The sequence below is a fragment of the Vicugna pacos genome, unplaced genomic scaffold (assembly GCF_048564905.1).
Source record: "Vicugna pacos unplaced genomic scaffold, VicPac4 scaffold_192, whole genome shotgun sequence".
Classification (NCBI taxonomy): domain Eukaryota; kingdom Metazoa; phylum Chordata; class Mammalia; order Artiodactyla; family Camelidae; genus Vicugna; species Vicugna pacos.
In genome coordinates this window covers 3,179,848-3,200,248 of record NW_027328871.1, presented here as the reverse complement: position 1 = coordinate 3,200,248, position 20,401 = coordinate 3,179,848, and the positions used below count along the sequence as shown (strand labels likewise).

At 45.5% G+C, this 20,401-nt stretch overlaps 1 long non-coding RNA gene across 1 annotated transcript in view; it reads left to right on the top strand.

The window, feature by feature from the left end:
- The window catches only part of LOC140695264 (uncharacterized), a 62,708-nt gene that overhangs the window by 40,493 nt on the left and 1,814 nt on the right, over positions 1-20,401 (top strand). The window contains exon 5 of the long non-coding RNA XR_012070960.1: positions 16,868-17,512. This is a non-coding gene — a long non-coding RNA (uncharacterized lncRNA). The remainder of the gene's footprint in view (positions 1-16,867; positions 17,513-20,401) is intronic.

The following is a 20,401-nucleotide window of genomic DNA, read 5'->3' as shown; positions in this document are numbered from 1 at the left end:
TTGTCAGCTCTAAGGAAAACATAGACAGATAGAATGCAAAGTAGCAGTCCGAACTGTTAAAGGGGTCCTGTCAGCCCTTTACTGTTGAAGCCTCCGAAATAAACAGGAACCATGAAATAACTAATGGAAACATGAAATAACCCCCAAGCTTGGATTCACTTGTGCATGAGGTGCCCTTTACTCCCGATGACACCTACTGGTCAATGTTGGCATTTCAAGGTGTAACATCCCTCTCAAGGAAAACACAAGAGGAAACGAACTAAATATATACATTTAGCTTTGAATCCAAAGAACCTAGAGGCATTATAGCTATGAGAACCCTGCTGCAGCTATGCTAGGCTACTGAGAACCAGGTGTTCTTCTATCAGGGATGAGAACCCTTAATCATCCGATCATGTTGGGTAAAGCACTTGAATGCAACCAAGTCTGCACCCCCATGATAGCTTGCCTCCGGGGGCTTGACTCAATTGAAAGACGGTCCACATAAGCTGTGTCTTTCATGTCATTGGCGACTTTTACTGTTCCGTTCACTATCTGACTTCTAATATTTTCCTAGACTGTCTTGAAAAACGGAGGCCTAATACAGATTCAATTTCAGTCAAAGATTCCCCTCACTTACAACACTCCCTTCACCCCAGAGAAGACATAAACCCAGCATTTGCTGAATCTAGCGGAAGGCCATCGTTTCTTTGTTTGAGCTAAGTATTCAATTCCTATCTATTTCATACGAGAGTATTTGACCTTTATGGGGTTCCCTGTTGTTCAAAGAGGATGAAGCTAGAGGAACTCTGATTCTAGGAGGGGCTTGCTCTTCTCTTACTGGCTTCATTGCAGCTCAGGTACTGATCCCTCAAAATGGATGCCTGAGTGGAGGGGAGGGAAGAGCAAGTGCTTGATAGCTAGGCCCAAACCTGGGAAAAGGCTTACCTGGGCTTGGGGTACTTTGATCTGAATGGCTTGGAATTGCCCCTTGGGTCGTGTGGATTATCTGACCTCTTTCAAGAACATGAGCGTTTTTATCATCTCTGCCATCTCTTCTCTTTAGACGTCAGGGTTCTTGGACCCGTTCTAGGAGCAGAGAATTGAGGAACTTCCTCCAGTCCACGGTGGCCCTCCGTATGTTTCTGCTAGTATCAGCGAGGTTCAATATGTCTCATGAATGCCTTTCGAGCCTGCTATCCTCTACAGCTGTCTCCAGGCCAGTATTCTCTATTGTAGCAGAACATCTCTCATCAATGTGTTCGCATCTCTCCTCAATCCGTGCAGCCATGTTTTCGGCCAGCTTCTCTTCGTGTCTCCCATAAAGTCGACTTCAACAGGACTGGGCAAGTCTGAAAGGACCTCGGAGCCTCTCCAGTAAGCTGAAGACAGGCAGATCTTCCACTGTCTGCCCTTTCAGGTTCTGGAAACTGACCCGTGAACTCAGGTCTTTGGGCAGCAGCAGTATCTCGAACTGACACAGCTTCCCGGACCAAAGACCTAAGCCAAGCTCCACAGAGGGCGGCAGCCCCTCCATCGCACTCATCCACCCACAGAACTCTGCCCGGTTACCTAGGATCCACCAGCCACAACAAGCCTCGCGGTACACACCAACATTCCACCTGGAATCCAACCGCTAACTGCCATCCCCAATGGCTGCTGCATCTTGTCAGTGTTGGGGGAGGGGCTGCATCCGACGAGAGGTTCCTAAGGTAAATGTGATTCTACCCACTAGTGTCCCATGGGCCTTTCTTCTTCACTCTTTCCTTTTGTTCAGATCTGTATGCACTGTAGCAACGGAGGGAAGTGTGTCCATTTTCAGTTGAATGTTTCACACGTCTTTAAACTTTCTAACAGTTCACAGTACACAGAGACCCACTAAGGGAAACTACTGTTCCTGTAATATGGGCACACCCGCAATACATAGCCGTCGGTTGATTTCTGCTGAAACACCCGCATGCACGGGACATCTATCCATTTGTTTCAAGGGGGCTGAAATTCCTAGGAATGATACAATCCCCAATGTGCAGTTTACTGCCTGTCTCTTTTGATCTTAGTACACTTTTGCGGAGCTACTTTTCCTTGTTATAGGCTTGTGCCATTTCTTCTCGACGTAGTGTAGAATATGGCATTCATTCATCTTTTTGGAAGACTTGCAAGTCTATATCACGGACTAGGAATCCATTGGATTCCAAATCGGCATTTGGGTTAGGTCACGATATGCTCATATGAATCAATATTTACGAATATAAATGCACGCCTCTGATTTCCGGATACAGGTGTGCTGAGTACATTCAAGCCGCGATACTGGATCGATGCGTACTGAATGTTCCTTGACATCACCTTGAGTAATTTCTTTTGAATATTCATGTTACCCTACCCTTTTTGTGTTGTTTGTTTGTTTGATTCTTTCTTGGTCTGCTTCTCGTTTGCTTTGCAAACACGTCAGGCCATGCATCTCTCCGTTTGCTTCCAACAGAGAGTCATATAAGCTGACTCCCTTAAGATAGTGCTTCCAATCCCCTATGATTTCCTGCTTCCCTCTCCCATCTTTAGGGTTTTGATGTCCTCCTTGCTTTCTTCTTGTTTCTTCTTTTCCACTCATGCTCTTCTTGCATTTCCAATAAGGGTTTTCTTCTTTCCATTTCATCTTGCTGCTTATCCCTTCAGGGGAGAATTCTCAACCTTTCTTTTAGGATAAGTTTCGAACTGCTGAATTCTTTTAAGATTTGCAGGTCTGTGGCATTCTCTAGCTCTGCTGTTATTAGAAATGGTGGTCATGTGGCATAGGCTACCCTAGATGGCAGCATTTTGCCTTTCAAGCTATGGTCTATGTCCTGGCACTCCTCCCTGTCCTGCAATATTGCTGCTGAGATAGCAGCTGAAACCCCTCTGGAGGTTCTCTTGTGACTATGTTGCTTTCCTCCAGGCGCATTTTAAATCACTGGGATGCTCATGAACTTTGTTGATTTGGATCATACAGCTGCTGCTAAGTCTATTGGGATTCCACCTCTTTTGGACGCTGTATACTTCCTGAATTCGCCTAGATGATTCTATCTTGGCTTTCAGCAAGTTTCAGTCTGATTTTTCTACACAAACTTTACAAACAATGTTTGTTTCTTTATCTCTGGGACTCTTTCGAATTTTAGACTTTCATGCCAAGTCTTCAACCAGGATTCAACAGCAATGTTTTCATTGGTTTGCACTTGCTTTCCTATGTGTGCTTCTGACCGAGGGATTTCTGTTCCCCTGTCTTCAAAGTCATTCACGCGTCCCTCTGCAATATCTCGTCTGCTTAGGACGGAATGTTAGCCCTGATATTTTCTCATCCACTGAGTTTTCTGAGATTATTTGGCTCGTCTTTAGGCTTTCTCTTCCCCTTTTCTGGTATTCTGCCTTTTGTGATTCTGAGACACTGTTGTTCTTCAGTGTTTCCCTCACCTCCATTTTCAATACTTGCTCTGGAGAGCGTTTTGCAGTCTAGTTGTCTGAAAGCTTATCTTTAGGGCCTTCAGTCTCTTTGGAACTGAAAATGGTACTTCTTTTCCTTTTACTGTATTTCTTCATCTCTACTGGTCAGGTAATTTCAGGTATCTAATGTAGATTTCTAGGGCTTGGTTAAGTGAAAACTTTAGACTCTTGGCTCTACAAAATTGCATGGGATTTCTGTGAGGACAAATTTTCCTAGACATTGATGCCATGTCCTGTTCCTGTGTGTGTTGTCTGGTCTATCTCCAATTGCTGGTGTTGCCTTTGTTGTGATGAACACCCCATACTATTTCGATTAGGATAACCTCATTTTGATTACGCTTATCTCACAAATCTGAAAGAGCACAGGACACTTCCTCTGGTGGAAATGGAGCTTCTAACGGTTCTCAGCTCTGCATTCTACTCTATGTTATTTTGGAGTGTTTCCAGAAGAGCAGAGTGTGAGTGCGCTTGTGCTTTGTAGTGCCACGGGAATGTCCCACTGAAACCAGTTCTTCCAAGAGCTTCTCTGTCTACAGAAACACCAGTGGAAGCATATCTATGGATGTCACACATCAGGGCCTGCTGGAATGATCCCGCAGCCCGAACTTGGTGTCCTCGCTGCCGAACCGTGCCAGTGCCATCCATAATGTAGCATCCGCTTTTGAGAGATAAACTGAAGGAAATCCTTCCTCTTCTCACGCTGTGGTCTTGGACCACACTTCCTTGTCCTCTCATCCTTGTGGCACGGGTGCACGAAGGCAACCACAGAGCTGTTGCACATCCTGTGCCTCAAACCAAACCATAATCACAGCCCAGGTTATGAATGTAGCAGATCCTAAGGCTTTTCATTCTGAATTCAAACCCAAGGCCCCGTGGATCCCTCAGACCCGATGCACAATATCTCTGATTCAGCCCCACACATGCTCTATTATCAAAATGCCAAATTGGTCTCTGGTCCTGCAGATGCACTGGGTGTGGCCATGGGACATATCGAAAATTTCAACTGCGCGCGCCAGGGTGGTTGCTTGCTCATTGGGGCCACAGGTCGGTTTGCTCTCTTGATAGGACCCACAACATCCCACAACGCACTCCAGAACCCTGAGACTCAGCATGTGCCAACATCCATAGCCCTATCACTCCCTGAACGCTGCCTCTGCTACCTCAATTTTGGCAGCTCGGATCTTGGTCTCAGAATCAACTGTGGGGATATTTTGCACTGGATTCTTTGAGTTCTGCCAGCCAAGCATCTGCTGTGCACTCTTCTAACACTCAGCGCATCACCTTCAATCTCATGTCTCCTGTCTGCTTGAGAGTGTGCGTCCAAGTTAAAGAGAGTTTCACCTTTACTGCTCCATCAACAGGGCTCAGACCATGCACTGGTATCCATTCCCTGCTTTTCCTTCTCCTGCTTCCAGGTGTTCTGAGGCCTCATCCTGTCTTTGGAAGTAACAGACCTCTCTTCGGCAAGTGTCCTGTGCCAAGGGCTGGGTGAGTGGATGTTTCCATTGCTGTGTTCATGGGAGCGAGTGAGCGCAGGTTGCACTGCTTCTCTGTCAACTGGGCATCGATGAATCAACACTTTCCAGATACATTTCACAGAAATGTGATTTTTTTTTATCTCTTTGTTTCTATACAGCCGTGGTGGGAGGGATTGTCCGAAGACTCCAGTTTTGATATTGTGTTGATATCTCATCTGCAGTATTTAAAATTTAATAGAATTTATAGAAATGTTTTGGGAGTTATACGAAAATGAAGTTAGTTTCTGAAACATACTAAATCGACCTAGAAACCAGACTTGTCAATTTCGGTAACATTTTGTCAGCTCTAAGGAAAACATAGACAGATAGAATGCAAAGTAGCAGTCCGAACTGTTAAAGGGGTCATGTCATCTCTTTACTGTTGAAGCCTCCGAAACCAACAGGAACCATGAAATAACTAATGGAAACATGAAATAACCCCCAAGCTTGGATTCACTTGTGCATGTGGTGCCCTTTACTCCCGATGACACCTACTGGTCAATGTTGGCATTTCAATGTGTAACATCACTCTCAAGGAAAACACAAGAGAATACGAACTAAATATATACATTTAGCTTTGAATCCAAAGAACCTAGAGGCATTATAGCTATGAGAACCCTGCTGCAGCTATGCTAGGCTACTGAGAACCAGGTGTTCTTCTATCAGTGATGAGAACGCTTAATCATCCGATCATGTTGGGTAAAGCCCTTGAATACAGCCAAGTCTGCACCCCCATGATAGATTGCCCCCGGGGGCTTGACTCAATTGAAAGACGGTCCACATAAGCTGTGTCTTTCATGTCATTGGCGACTTTTACAGTTCCGTTCACTATCTGACTTCGAATATTTACCTAGACTGTCTTGAAAAACGGAGGCCTAATACAGATTCAAGTTCAGTCAAAGATTCCCCTCACTTACCACACTCCCTTCAGCCCAGAGAAGACATAAACCCAGCATTTGCTGAATCTAGTGGAAGGCCATCGTTTCTTTGTGGGAGCTAAGTATTCAATTCCTATCTATTTCATACGAGAATATTTGACCTTTATGGGGTTCCCTGTTGTTCACAGAGGATGGAAGCTAGAGGAACTCTGATTCTAGGAGGGGCTTGCTCTTCTCTTACTGGCTTCATTGCAGCTCAGGTACTGATCCCTCAAAATGGATGCCTGAGTGGAGGGGAGGGAAGAGCAAGTGCTTGATAGCTAGGCCCAAACCTGGGAAAAGGCTTACCTGGGCTTGGTGCACTTTGATCTGAATGGCTTGGAATTGCCCCTTGGGTCGTGTGGATTATCTGACCTCTTTCAAGAACATGAGCGTTTTTATCATCTCTGCCATCTCTTCTCTTTAGACGTCAGGGATCTTGGACCCGTTCTTGGAGCAGAGAATTGAGGAACTTCCTCCAGTCCACGGTGGCCCTCCGTATGTTTCTGCTAGTATCAGCGAGGTTCAATATGTCTCATGAATGCCTTTCGAGCCTGCTATCCTCTACAGCTGTCTCCAGGCCAGTATTCTCTATTGTAGCAGAACATCTCTCATCAATGTGTTCGCATCTCTCCTCAATCCGTGCAGCCATATTTTCGGCCAGCTTCTCTTCGTGTCTCCCATAAAGTCGACTTCAACAGGACTGGGCAAGTCTGAAAGGACCTCGGAGCCTCTCCAGTAAGCTGAAGACAGGCAGATCTTCCACTGTCTGCCCTTTCAGGTTCTGGAAACTGACCCGTGAACTCAGGTCTTTGGGCAGCAGCAGTATCTCGAACTGACACAGCTTCCCGGACCAAAGACCTAAGCCAAGCTCCACAGAGGGCGGCAGCCCCTCCATCGCACTCAACCACCCACAGAACTCTGCCCGGTTACGTAGGATCCACCAGCCACAGCAAGCCTCGCGGTACACACCAACATTCCACCTGGAATCCAACCGCTAACTGCCATCCCCAATGGCTGCTGCATCTTGTCAGTGTTGGGGGAGGGGCTGCATCCGACGAGAGGTTCCTAAGGTAAATGTGATTCTACCCACTAGCGTCCGATGGGCCTTTGTTCTTCCCTCTTTCCTTTTGTTCAAATCTGTATGCACTGTAGCAACGGAGGGAAGTGTGTCCAATTTCAGTTGAATGTTTCACACGTCTTTAAACTTTCTAACAGTTCACAGTACACAGAGACCCACTAAGGGAAACTATTGTTCCTGTAATATGGGCACACCCGCAATACATAGCCGTCGGTTGATTTCTGCTGAAACACCCGCATGCACGGGACATCTATCCATTTGTTTCAAGGGGGCTGAAATTCCTAGGAATGACACAATCCCCAATGTGCACTTTACTGCCTGTCTCTTTTGATCTTAGTACACTTTTGCGGAGCTACTTTTCCTTGTTATAGGCTTGTGCCATTTCTTCTCGACGTAGTGTAGAATATGGCATTCATTCATCCTGTTGGAAGACTTGCAAGTCTATATCACGGACTAGGAATCCATTCGAATCCTAATCGGCATTTGGGATAGGTCACGATATGCTCATATGAATCAATATTTACGAATATAAATGCACGCCTCTGATTTCCGGATACAGGTGTGCTGAGTACATTCAAGCTGCGATACTGGGTCGATGCGTACTGAATGATCCTTGACATCACCTTGAGTAATTTCTTTTGAATATTCATGTTACCCTACCCTTTTTGTGTTGTTTGTTTGTTTGATTCTTTCTTGGTCTGCTTCTCGTTTGCTTTGCAAACACGTCAGGCCATGCATCTCTCCGTTTGCTTCCAACAGAGAGTCATATAAGCTGACTCCCTTAAGATAGTGCTTCCAATCCCCTATGATTTCCTGCTTCCCTCTCCCATCTTTAGGGTTTTGATGTCCTCCTTGCCTTCTTCTTGTTTCTTCTTTTCCACTCATGCTCTTCTTGCATTTCCAATAAGGGTTTTCTTCTTTCCATTTCATCTTGCTGCTTATCCCTTCAGGGGAGAATTCTCAACCTTTGTTTTAGGATAAGTTTCGAACTGCTGAATTCTTTTAAGATTTGCAGGTCTGTGGCATTCTCTAGCTCTGCTGTTATTAGAAATGGTGGTCATGTGGCATAGGCTACCCTAGATGGCAGCATTTTGCCATTCAAGCTATGTTCTATGTCCTGGCACTCCTCCCTGTCCTGCAATATTGCTGCTGAGATAGCAGCTGAAACCCCTCTGGAGGTTCTCTTGTGACTATGTTGCTTTCCTCCAGGCGCATTTTAAATCACTGGGATGCTCATGAACTTTGTTGATTTGGATCATACAGCTGCTGCTAAGTCTATTGGGATTCCACCTCTTTTGGACGCTGTATACTTCCTGAATTCGCCTAGATGATTCTATCTTGGCTTTCAGCAAGTTTCAGTCTGATTTTTCTACACATAACTTTTCAAACATTGTTTGTTTCTTTATCTCTTGCTTTTCCATCTGGGGCTCTTTCGAATTTTAGTCTTTCATGCCTTGTCTTCAACCAGGATTCAACAGCAATGTTTTCATTGGTTTGCACTTGCTTTGCTATGTGTGCTTCTGACCGAGGGATTTCTGTTCCCCTGTCTTCAAAGTCATTCACGCGTCCCTCTGCAATATCTCGTCTGCTTAGGACGGAATTTTAGCCCTGATATTTTCTCATCCACTGAGTTTTCTGAGATTATTTGGCTCGTCTTTAGGCTTTCTCTTCCCCTTTTCTGGTATTCTGCCTTTTGTGATTCTGAGACACTGTTGTTCTTCAGTGTTTCCCTCACCTCCATTTTCAATACTTGCTCTGGAGAGCGTTTTGCAGTCTAGTTGTCTGAAAGCTTATCTTTAGGGCCTTCAATCTCTTTAGAACTGAAAATGGTACTTCCTTTTCCTTTTACTGTATTTCTTCATCTCTACTGGTCAGGTAATTTCAGGTATCTAATGTAGAATTCTAGAGCTTGGTTAAGTGAAAATTTAGACTCTTGGCTCTACACAATTGCATGGGATTTCTCTGAGGACAAATTTTCCTAGACATTGATGCCATGTCCTGTTCCTGTGTGTGTTGTCTGGTCTATCTCCAATTGCTGGTGTTGCCTTTGTTGTGATGAACACCCCATACTATTTCGATTAGGATAACCTCAATTTGATTACGCTTATCTCACAAATCTGAAAGAGCACAGGACACTTCCTCTGGTGGAAATGGAGCTTCTAAAGGTTCTCAGCTCTGCATTCTACTCTATGTTATTTTGGAGTGTTTCCAGAAGAGCAGAGTGTGAGTGCGCTTGTGCTTTGTAGTGCCAAGGGAATGTCCCACTGAAACCAGTTCTTCCAAGAGCTTCTCTGTCTACAGAAACACCAGTGGAAGCATATTAATGGATGTCACAAATCAGGGCCTGCTGGAATGATCCCGCAGCCCGAACTTTGTGTCCTCGCTGCCGAACCGTGCCGGTGCCATCCAAAATGTAGCATCCGCTTTTGAGAGATAAACTGAAGGAAATCCTTCCTCTTCTCACGCTGTGGTCTTGGACCACACTTCCTTGTCCTCTCATCCTTGTGGCATGGGTGCACGAAGGCAACCACAGAGCTGTTGCACATCCTGTGCCTCAAACCACACCATAATCACAGCCCAGGTTATGAATGGAGCAGATCCTAAGGCTTTTCATTCTGAATTCAAACCCAAGGCCCCCTGGATCCCTCAGACCCGATGCACAATATCTCTGATTGAGCCCCACACATGCTCTATTGGCAAAATGCCAAATTGGTCTCTGGTCCTGCAGATGCACTGGGTGTGGCCATGGGACATATCGATAATTTCAACTGCGTGCGCAAGGGTGGTTTCTTGCTCATTGGGGTACCAGGTCGGTTTGCTCTCTTGATAGGACCCACCACATCCCACAACGCACTCCAGATCCCTGAGACTCAGCGTGTGCCATCATCCGTAGCCCTATTCCTCCCTGAACGCTGCCTCTGCTACCTCAAATTTGGCAGCTCGGAGCTTGGTCTCAGAATCAACTGTGGGGATATTTTGCACTGGATTCTTTGAGTTCTGTCAGCCAAGCATCTGCTGTGCACTCTTCTAACACTCAGCGCATCACCTTCAATCCCATGTCTCCCGTCGGCTTGAGAGTGTGCGTCCAAGTTAAAGAGACTTTCACCTTTACTGCTCCATCAACAGGGCTCAGACCATGCACTGGTATCCATTCCCTGCTTTTCCTTCTCCTGCTTCCAGGTGTTCTGAGGCCTCATCCTGTCTTTGGAAGTAACAGACCTCTCTTCGGCAAGTGTCCTGTGCCAAGGGCTGTGTGAGTGGATGTTTCCATTGCTGTGTTCATGGGAGCGAGTGAGCGCAGGTTGCACTGCTTCTCTGTCAACTGGGCATCGATGAATCAACACTTTCCAGATACATTTCACAGAAATGTGATTTTTTTTTATCTCTTTGTTTCTATACAGCCGTGGTGGGAGGGAATGTCCGAAGACTCCAGTTTTGACATTGTGTTGATATCTCATTTGCAGTCTTTAAAATTTAATAGAATTTATATAAAAGTTTTGAGAGTTATACGAAAATGAATTTAGTTTCTGAAACATACTAAATCGACCTAGAAGCCAGACTTGTCAATTTCGGTAACATTTTGTCAGCTCTAAGGAAAACATAGACAGATAGAATGCAAACTAGCAGTCCGAACTGTTAAAGGGTCATGTCAACTCTTTACTGTTGAAGCCTCTGAAACCAACAGGAACCATGAAATAACTAATGGAAACATGAAATAACCCCCAAGCTTGAATTCCCTTGTGCATGTGGTGCCCTTTACTCCCGATGACACCTACTGGTCAATTTTGGCATTTCAAGGTGTAACATCACTCTCAAGGAAAATACAAGAGGAAACGAACTAAATATATTCATTTAGCTTTGAATCCAAAGAACCTAGAGGCATTATAGATATGAGAACCCTGCTGCAGCTATGCTAGGCTACTGAGAACCAGGTGTTCTTCTATCAGTGATGAGAACGCTTAATCATCCGATCATGTTGGGTAAAGCACTTGAATGCAACCAAGTCTGCACCCCCATGATAGATTGCCCCCGGGGGCTTGACTCAATTGAAAGACGGTCCACATAAGCTGTGTCTTTCATGTCATTGGCGACTTTTACAGTTCCGTTCACTATCTGACTTCTAATATTTACCTAGACTGTCTTGAAAAACGGAGGCCTAATACAGATTCAAGTTCAGTCAAAGATTCCCTTCACTTACCACACTCCCTTCACCCCAGAGAAGACCTAAACCCAGCATTTGCTGAATCTAGCGGAAGGCCATCATTTCCTTGTGGGAGCTAAGTTTTCAATTCCTATCTATTTCATACAAGAGTATTTGACCTTTATGGGGTTCCCTGTTGTTCACAGAGGATGGAAGCTAGAGGAACTCTGATTCTAGGAGGGGCTTGCTCTTCTCTTACTGGCTTCATTGCAGCTCAGGTACTGATCCCTCAAAATGGATGCCTGAGTGGAGGGGAGGGAAGAGCAAGTGCTTGATAGCTAGGCCCAAACCTGGGAAAAGGCTTACCTGGGCTTGGTGCACTTTGATCTGAATGGCTTGGAATTGCCCCTTGGGTCGTGTGGATTATCTGACCTCTTTCAAGAACATGAGCGTTTTTATCATCTCTGCCATCTCTTCTCTTTAGAGTCAGGGATCTTGGACCCGTTCTTGGAGCAGAGAATTGAGGAACTTCCTCCAGTCCACGGTGGCCCTCCGTATGTTTCTGCTAGTATCAGCGAGGTTCAATATGTCTCATGAATGCCTTTCAAGCCTGCTATCCTCTACAGCTGTCTCCATGCCAGTATTCTCTATTGTAGCAGAACATCTCTCATCAATGTGTTCGCATCTCTCCTCAATCAGTGCAGCCATATTTTCGGCCAGCTTCTCTTCGTGTCTCCCATAAAGTCGACTTCAACAGGACTGGGCAAGTCTGAAAGGACCTCGGAGCCTCTCCAGTAAGCTGAAGACAGGCAGATCTTCCACTGTCTGCCCTTTCAGGTTCTGGAAACTGACCCGTGAACTCAGGTCTTTGGGCAGCAGCAGTATCTCGAACTGACACAGCTTCCCGGACCAAAGACCTAAGCCAAGCTCCACAGAGGGCGGCAGCCCCTCCATTGCACTCATCCACCCACAGAACTCTGCCCGGTTACCTAGGATCCACCAGCCACAACAAGCCTCGCGGTACACACCAACATTCCACCTGGAATCCAACCGCTAACTGACATCCCCAGTGGCTGCTGCATCTTGTCATTGTTGGGGGAGGGGCTGCATCCGACGAGAGGTTCCTAAGGTAAATGTGATTCTACCCACTAGCATCCCATGGGCATTTGTTCTTCCCTCTTTCCTTTTACTCAGGTCTGTATGCACTGTAGCAACGGAGGGAAGTGTGTCCATTTTCAGTTGAATGTTTCACACGTCTTTAAACTTTCTAACAGTTCACAGTACACAGAGACCCACTAAGGGAAACTATTGTTCCTGTAATATGGGCACACCCGCAATACATAGCCGTCGGTTGATTTCTGCTGAAACACCCGCATGCACGGGACATCTATCCATTTGTTTCAAGGGGGCTGAAATTCCTAGGAATGATACAATCCCCAATGTGCACTTTACTGCCTGTCTCTTTTGATCTTAGTACACTTTTGCGGAGCTACTTTTCCTTGTAATAGGCTTGTGCCATTTCTTCTCGATGTAGTGTAAATATGGCATTCATTCATCCTGTTGGAAGACTTGCAAGTCTATATCACGGACTAGGAATCCATTGGATTCCAAATCGGCATTTGGGTTAGGTCACGATATGCTCATATGAATCAATATTTACGAATATAAATGCACGCCTCTGATTTCCGAATACAGGTGTGCTGAGTACATTCAAGCCGCGATACTGGGTCGATGCGTACTGAATGATCCTTGACATCACCTTGAGTAATTTCTTTTGAATATTCATGTTACCCTACCCTTTTTGTGTTGTTTGTTTGTTTGATTCTTTCTTGGTCTGCTTCTCGTTTGCTTTGCAAACACGTCAGGCCATGCATCTCTCCGTTTGCTTCCAACAGAGAGTCATATAAGCTGACTCCCTTAAGATAGTGCTTCCAATCCCCTATGATTTCCTGCTTCCCTCTCCCATCTTTAGGGTTTTGATGTCCTCCTTGCCTTCTTCTTGTTTCTTCTTTTCCACTCATGCTCTTCTTGCATTTCCAATAAGGGTTTTCTTCTTTCCATTTCATCTTGCTGCTTATCCCTTCAGGGGAGAATTCTCAACCTTTGTTTTAGGATAAGTTTCGAACTGCTGAATTCTTTTAAGATTTGCAGGTCTGTGGCATTCTCTAGCTCTGCTGTTATTAGAAATGGTGGTCATGTGGCATAGGCTACCCTAGATGGCAGCATTTTGCCATTCAAGCTATGGTCTATGTCCTGGCACTCCTCCCTGTCCTGCAATATTGCTGCTGAGATAGCAGCTGAAACCCCTCTGGAGGTTCTCTTGTGACTATGTTGCTTTCCTCCAGGCGCATTTTAAATCACTGGGATGCTCATGAACTTTGTTGATTTGGATCATACAGCTGCTGCTAAGTCTTTTGGGATTCCACCTCTTTTGGACACTGTGTACTACCTGAATACGCCTAGATGATTCTATCTTGGCTTTCAGCAAGTTTCAGTCTGATTCTTCTACACATAACTTTTCAAACATTGTTTGTTTCTTTATCTCTTGCTTTTCGATCTGGGGCTCTTTCGAATTTTAGTCTTTCATGTTTGTCTTCAACCAGGATTCAACAGCATTGTTTTCATTGGTTTGCACTTGCTTTGCAATGTGTGCTTCTGACCGAGGGATTTCTGTTCCCCTGTCTTCAAAGTCATTCACGCGTCCCCCTGCAATATCTCGTCTGCTTAGGACGGAATGTTAGCCCTGATATTTTCTCATCCACTGAGTTTTCTGAGATTATTTGGCTCGTCTTTAGGCTTTCTCTTCCCCTTTTCTGGTATTCTGCCTTTTGTGATTCTGAGACACTGTTGTTCTTCAGTGTTTCCCTCACCTCCATTTTCAATACTTGCTCTGGAGAGCATTTTGCAGTCTAGTTGTCTGAAAGCTTATCTTTAGGGCCTTCAATCTCTTTGGAACTGAAAATGGTACTTCCTTTTCCTTTTACTGTATTTCTTCATCTCTACTGGTCAGGTAATTTCAGGTATCTAATGTAGACTTCTAGGGCTTGGTTAAGTGAAAATTTTAGACTCTTGGCTCTACACAATTGCATGGGATATCTGTGAGGACAAATTTTCCTAGACATTGATGCCATGTCCTGTTCCTGTGTGTGTTGTCTGGTCTATCTCCAATTGCTGGTGTTGCCTTTGTTGTGATGAACCCCCCATACTATTTCAATTAGGATAACCTCATTTTGATTACGCTTCTCTCACAAATCTGAAAGAGCACAGGACACTTCCTCTGGTGGAAATGGAGCTTCTAAGGGTTCTCAGCTCTGCATTCTACTCTATGTTATTTTGGAGTGTTTCCAGAAGGGCAGAGTGTGAGTGCGCTTGTGCTTTGTAGTGCCACGGGAATGTCCCACTGAAACCAGTTCTTCCAAGAGCTTCTCTGTCTACAGAAACACCAGTGGATGCATATCTATGGATGTCACACATCAGGGCCTGCTGGAATGATCCCGCAGCCCGAACTTGGTGTCCTCGCTGCCGAACCGTGCCGGTGCCATCCAAAATGTCGCATCAGCTTTTGAGAGATAAACTGAAGGAAATCCTTCCTCTTCTCACGCTGTGGTCTTGGACCACACTTCCTTGTCCTCTCATCCTTGTGGCACGGGTGCACGAAGGCAACCACAGAGCTGTTGCACATCCTGTGCCTCAAACCAAACCATAATCCCAGCCCAGGTTATGAATGTAGCAGATCCTAAGGCTTTTCATTCTGAATTCAAACCCAAGGCCCCCTGGATCCCTCAGACCCGATGCACAATATCTCTGATTCAGCCCCACACACGCTCTATTGGCAAAATGCCAAATTGGTCTCTGGTCCTGCAGATGCACTGGGTGTGGCCATGGGACATATCGATAATTTCAACTGCGCGCGCCAGGGTGGTTGCTTGCTCATTGGGGTCACAGTTCGGTTTGCTCTCTTGATAGGACCCACCACATCCCACAACGCACTCCAGATCCCTGAGACTCAGCGTGTGCCATCATCCGTAGCCCTATCCCTCCCTGAACGCTGCTTCTGCTACCTCAAATTGGCAGCTCGGAGCTTGGTCTCGGAATCAACTGTGGGGATATTTTGCACTGGATTCTTTGAGTTCTGTCAGCCAAGCATCTGCTGTGCACTCTTCTAACATTCAGCGCATCACCTTCAATCCCATGTCTCCTGTCCGCTTGAGAGTGTGCATCCAAGTTAAAGAGAGTTTCACCTTTACTGCTCCATCAACAGGGCTCAGACCATGCACTGGTATCCATTCCCTGCTTTTCCTTCTCCTGCTTCCAGGTGTTCTGAGGCCTCATCCTGTCTTTGGAAGTAACAGACCTCTCTTCGGCAAGTGTCCTGTGCCAAGGGCTGGGTGAGTGGATGTTTCCATTGCTGTGTTCATGGGAGCGAGTGAGCGCAGGTTGCACTGCTTCTCTGTCAACTGGGCATCGATGAATCAACACTTTCCAGATACATTTCACAGAAATGTGTTTTTTTTTATCTCTTTGTTTCTATACAGCCGTGGTGGGAGGGATTGTCCGAAGACTCCAGTTTTGACATTGTGTTGAAATCTCATTTGCAGTCTTTAAAAATTTAATAGAATTTATAGAAATGTTTTGGGAGTTATACGAAAATGAAGTTAGTTTCTGAAACATACTAAATCGACCTAGAAGCCAGACTTGTCAATTTCGGTAACATTTTGTCAGCTCTAAGGAAAATATAGACAGATAGAATGCAAACTAGCAGTCCGAACTGTTAAAGGGGTCATGTCAACTCTTTACTGTTGAAGCCTCCGAAACCAACAGGAACCATGAGATAACTAATGGAAACATGAAATAACCCCCAAGCTTGGATTCACTTGTGCATGTGGTGCCCTTTACTCCCGATGACACCTACTGGTCAATGTTGGCATTTCAAGGTGTAACATCCCTCTCAAGGAAAATACAAGAGAAAACGAACAAAATATATACATTTAGCTTTGAATCCAAAGAACCTAGAGGCATTATAGCTATGAGAACCCTGCTGCAGCTATGTTAGGCTACTGAGAACCAGGTGTTCTTCTATCAGTAATGAGAACGCTTAATCATCCGATCATGTTGGGTAAAGCACTTGAATGCAACCAAGTCTGCACCCCCATGATAGATTGCCCCCGGGGGCTTGACTCAAATGAAAGACGGTCCACATAAACTGTGTCTTTCATGTCATTGGCGACTTTTACAGTTCCGTTCACTATCTGACTTCTAATATTTACCTAGACTGTCTTGAAAAACGGAGGCCTAATACAGATTCAAGTTCAGTCAAAGATTCCCTTCACTTACCACACTCCCTTCACCCCAGAGAAGACATAAACCCAGCATTTGCTCAATCTAGCGGAAGGCCATCATTTCTTTGTGGGAGCTAAGTATTCAATTCCTATCTATTTCATACGAGAGTATTTGACCTTTATGGGGTTCCCTGTTGTTCACAGAGGATGGAAGCTAGAGGAACTCTGATTCTAGGAGGGGCTTGCTCTTCTCTTACTGGCTTCATTGCAGCTCAGGTACTGATCCCTCAAAATGGATGCCTGAGTGTAGGGGAGGGAAGAGCAAGTGCTTGATAGCTAGGCCCAAACCTGGGAAAAGGCTTACCTGGGCTTGGTGCACTTTGATCTGAATGGCTTGGAATTGCCCCTTGGGTCGTGTGGATTATCTGACCTCTTTCAAGAACATGAGCGTTTTTATCATCTCTGCCATCTCTTCTCTTTAGAGTCAGGGATCTTGGACCCGTTCTTGGAGCAGAGAATTGAGGAACTTCCTCCAGTCCACGGTGGCCCCCCGTATGTTTCTGCTAGTATCAGCGAGGTTCAATATGTCTCATGAATGCCTTTCGAGCCTGCTATCCTCTACAGCTGTCTCCAGGCCAGTATTCTCTATTGTAGCAGAACATCTCTCATCAATGTGTTCGCATCTCTCCTCAATCCGTGCAGCCATATTTTCGGCCAGCTTCTCTTCGTGTCTCCCATAAAGTCGACTTCAACAGGACTGGGCAAGTCTGAAAGGACCTCGGAGCCTCTCCAGTAAGCTGAAGACAGGCAGATCTTCCACTGTCTGCCCTTTCAGTTTCTGGAAACTGACCCGTGAACTCAGGTCTTTGGGCAGCAGCAGTATCTTGAACTGACACAGCTTCCCGGACCAAAGACTTAAGCCAAGCTCCACAGAGGGCGGCAGCCCCTCCATCGCACTCATCCACCCACAGAACTCTGCCCGGTTACCTAGGATCCACCAGCCACAACAAGCCTCGCGGTACACACCAACATTCCACCTGGAATCCAACCGCTAACTGACATCCCCACTGGCTGTTGCATCTTGTCATTGTTGGGGGAGGGGCTGCATCCGACGAGAGGTTCCTAAGGTAAATGTGATTCTACCCACTAGCGTCCCATGGGCATTTGTTCTTCCCTCTTTCCTTTTGCTCAGGTCTGTATGCACTGTAGCAACGGAGGGAAGTGTGTCCATTTTCAGTTGAATGTTTCACACGTCTTTAAACTTTCTAACAGTTCACAGTACACAGAGACCCACTAAGGGAAACTATTGTTCCTGTAATATGGGCACACCCGCAATACATAGCCGTCGGTTGATTTCTGCTGAAACACCCGCATGCACGGGACATCTATCCATTTGTTTCAAGGGGGCTGAAATTCCTAGGAATGATACAATCCCCAATGTGCACTTTACTGCCTGTCTCTTTTGATCTTAGTACACTTTTGCGGAGCTACTTTTCCTTGTTATAGGCTTGTGCCATTTCTTCTCGATGTAGTGTAAATATGGCATTCATTCATCCTGTTGGAAGACTTGCAAGTCTATATCACGGACTAGGAATCCATTGGATTCCAAATCGGCATTTGGGTTAGGTCACGATATGCTCATATGAATCAATATTTACGAATATAAATGCACGCTTCTGATTTCCGAATACAGGTGTGCTGAGTACATTCAAGCCGCGATACTGGGTCGATGCGTACTGAATGATCCTTGACATCACCTTGAGTAATTTCTTTTGAATATTCATGTTACCCTACCCTTTTTGTGTTGTTTGTTTGTTTGATTCTTTCTTGGTCTGCTTCTCGTTTGCTTTGCAAACACGTCAGGCCATGCATCTCTCCGTTTGCTTCCAACAGAGAGTCATATAAGCTGACTCCCTTAAGATAGTGCTTCCAATCCCCTATGATTTCCTGCTTCCCTCTCCCATCTTTAGGGTTTTGATGTCCTCCTTGCCTTCTTCTTGTTTCTTCTTTTCCACTCATGCTCTTCTTGCATTTCCAATAAGGGTTTTCTTCTTTCCATTTCATCTTGCTGCTTATCCCTTCAGGGGAGAATTCTCAACCTTTGTTTTAGGATAAGTTTCGAACTGCTGAATTCTTTTAAGATTTGCAGGTCTGTGGCATTCTCTAGCTCTGCTGTTATTAGAAATGGTGGTCATGTGGCATAGGCTACCCTAGATGGCAGCATTTTGCCATTCAAGCTATGGTCTATGTCCTGGCACTCCTCCCTGTCCTGCAATATTGCTGCTGAGATAGCAGCTGAAACCCCTCTGGAGGTTCTCTTGTGACTATGTTGCTTTCCTCCAGGCGCATTTTAAATCACTGGGATGCTCATGAACTTTGTTGATTTGGATCATACAGCTGCTGCTAAGTCTATTGGGATTCCACCTCTTTTGGACACTGTGTACTACCTGAATACGCCTAGATGATTCTATCTTGGCTTTCAGCAAGTTTCAGTCTGATTCTTCTACACATAACTTTTCAAACATTGTTTGTTTCTTTATCTCTTGCTTTTCGATCTGGGGCTCTTTCGAATTTTAGTCTTTCATGTTTGTCTTCAACCAGGATTCAACAGCATTGTTTTCATTGGTTTGCACTTGCTTTGCAATGTGTGCTTCTGACCGAGGGATTTCTGTTCCCCTGTCTTCAAAGTCATTCACGCGTCCCCCTGCAATATCTCGTCTGCTTAGGACGGAATGTTAGCCCTGATATTTTCTCATCCACTGAGTTTTCTGAGATTATTTGGCTCGTCTTTAGGCTTTCTCTTCCCCTTTTCTGGTATTCTGCCTTTTGTGATTCTGAGACACTGTTGTTCTTCAGTGTTTCCCTCACCTCCATTTTCAATACTTGCTCTGGAGAGCATTTTGCAGTCTAGTTGTCTGAAAGCTTATCTTTAGGGCCTTCAATCTCTTTGGAACTGAAAATGGTACTTCCTTTTCCTTTTACTGTATTTCTTCATCTCTACTGGTCAGGTAATTTCAGGTATCTAATGTAGACTTCTAGGGCTTGGTTAAGTGAAAATTTTAGACTCTTGGCTCTACACAATTGCATGGGATATCTGTGAGGACAAATTTTCCTAGACATTGATGCCATGTCCTGTTCCTGTGTGTGTTGTCTGGTCTATCTCCAATTGCTGGTGTTGCCTTTGTTGTGATGAACCCCCCATACTATTTCAATTAGGATAACCTCATTTTGATTACGCTTCTCTCACAAATCTGAAAGAGCACAGGACACTTCCTCTGGTGGAAATGGAGCTTCTAAGGGTTCTCAGCTCTGCATTCTACTCTATGTTATTTTGGAGTGTTTCCAGAAGGGCAGAGTGTGAGTGCGCTTGTGCTTTGTAGTGCCACGGGAATGTCCCACTGAAACCAGTTCTTCCAAGAGCTTCTCTGTCTACAGAAACACCAGTGGAAGCATATCTATGGATGTCACACATCAGGGCCTGCTGGAATGATCCCGCAGCCCGAACTTGGTGTCCTCACTGCCGAACCGTGCCGGTGCCATCCAAAATTTCGCATCAGCTTTTGAGAGATAAACTGAAGGAAATCCTTCCTCTTCTCACGCTGTGGTCTTGGACCACACTTCCTTGTCCTCTCATCCTTGTGGCACGGGTGCACGAAGGCAACCACAGAGCTGTTGCACATCCTGTGCCTCAAACCAAACCATAATCCCAGCCCAGGTTATGAATGTAGCAGATCCTAAGGCTTTTCATTCTGAATTCAAACCCAAGGCCCCCTGGATCCCTCAGACCCGATGCACAATATCTCTGATTCAGCCCCACACACGCTCTATTGGCAAAATGCCAAATTGGTCTCTGGTCCTGCAGATGCACTGGGTGTGGCCATGGGACATATCGATAATTTCAACTGAGCGCGCCAGGGTGGTTGCTTGCTCATTGGGGTCACAGTTCGGTTTGCTCTCTTGATAGGACCCACCACATCCCACAACGCACTCCAGATCCCTGAGACTCAGCGTGTGCC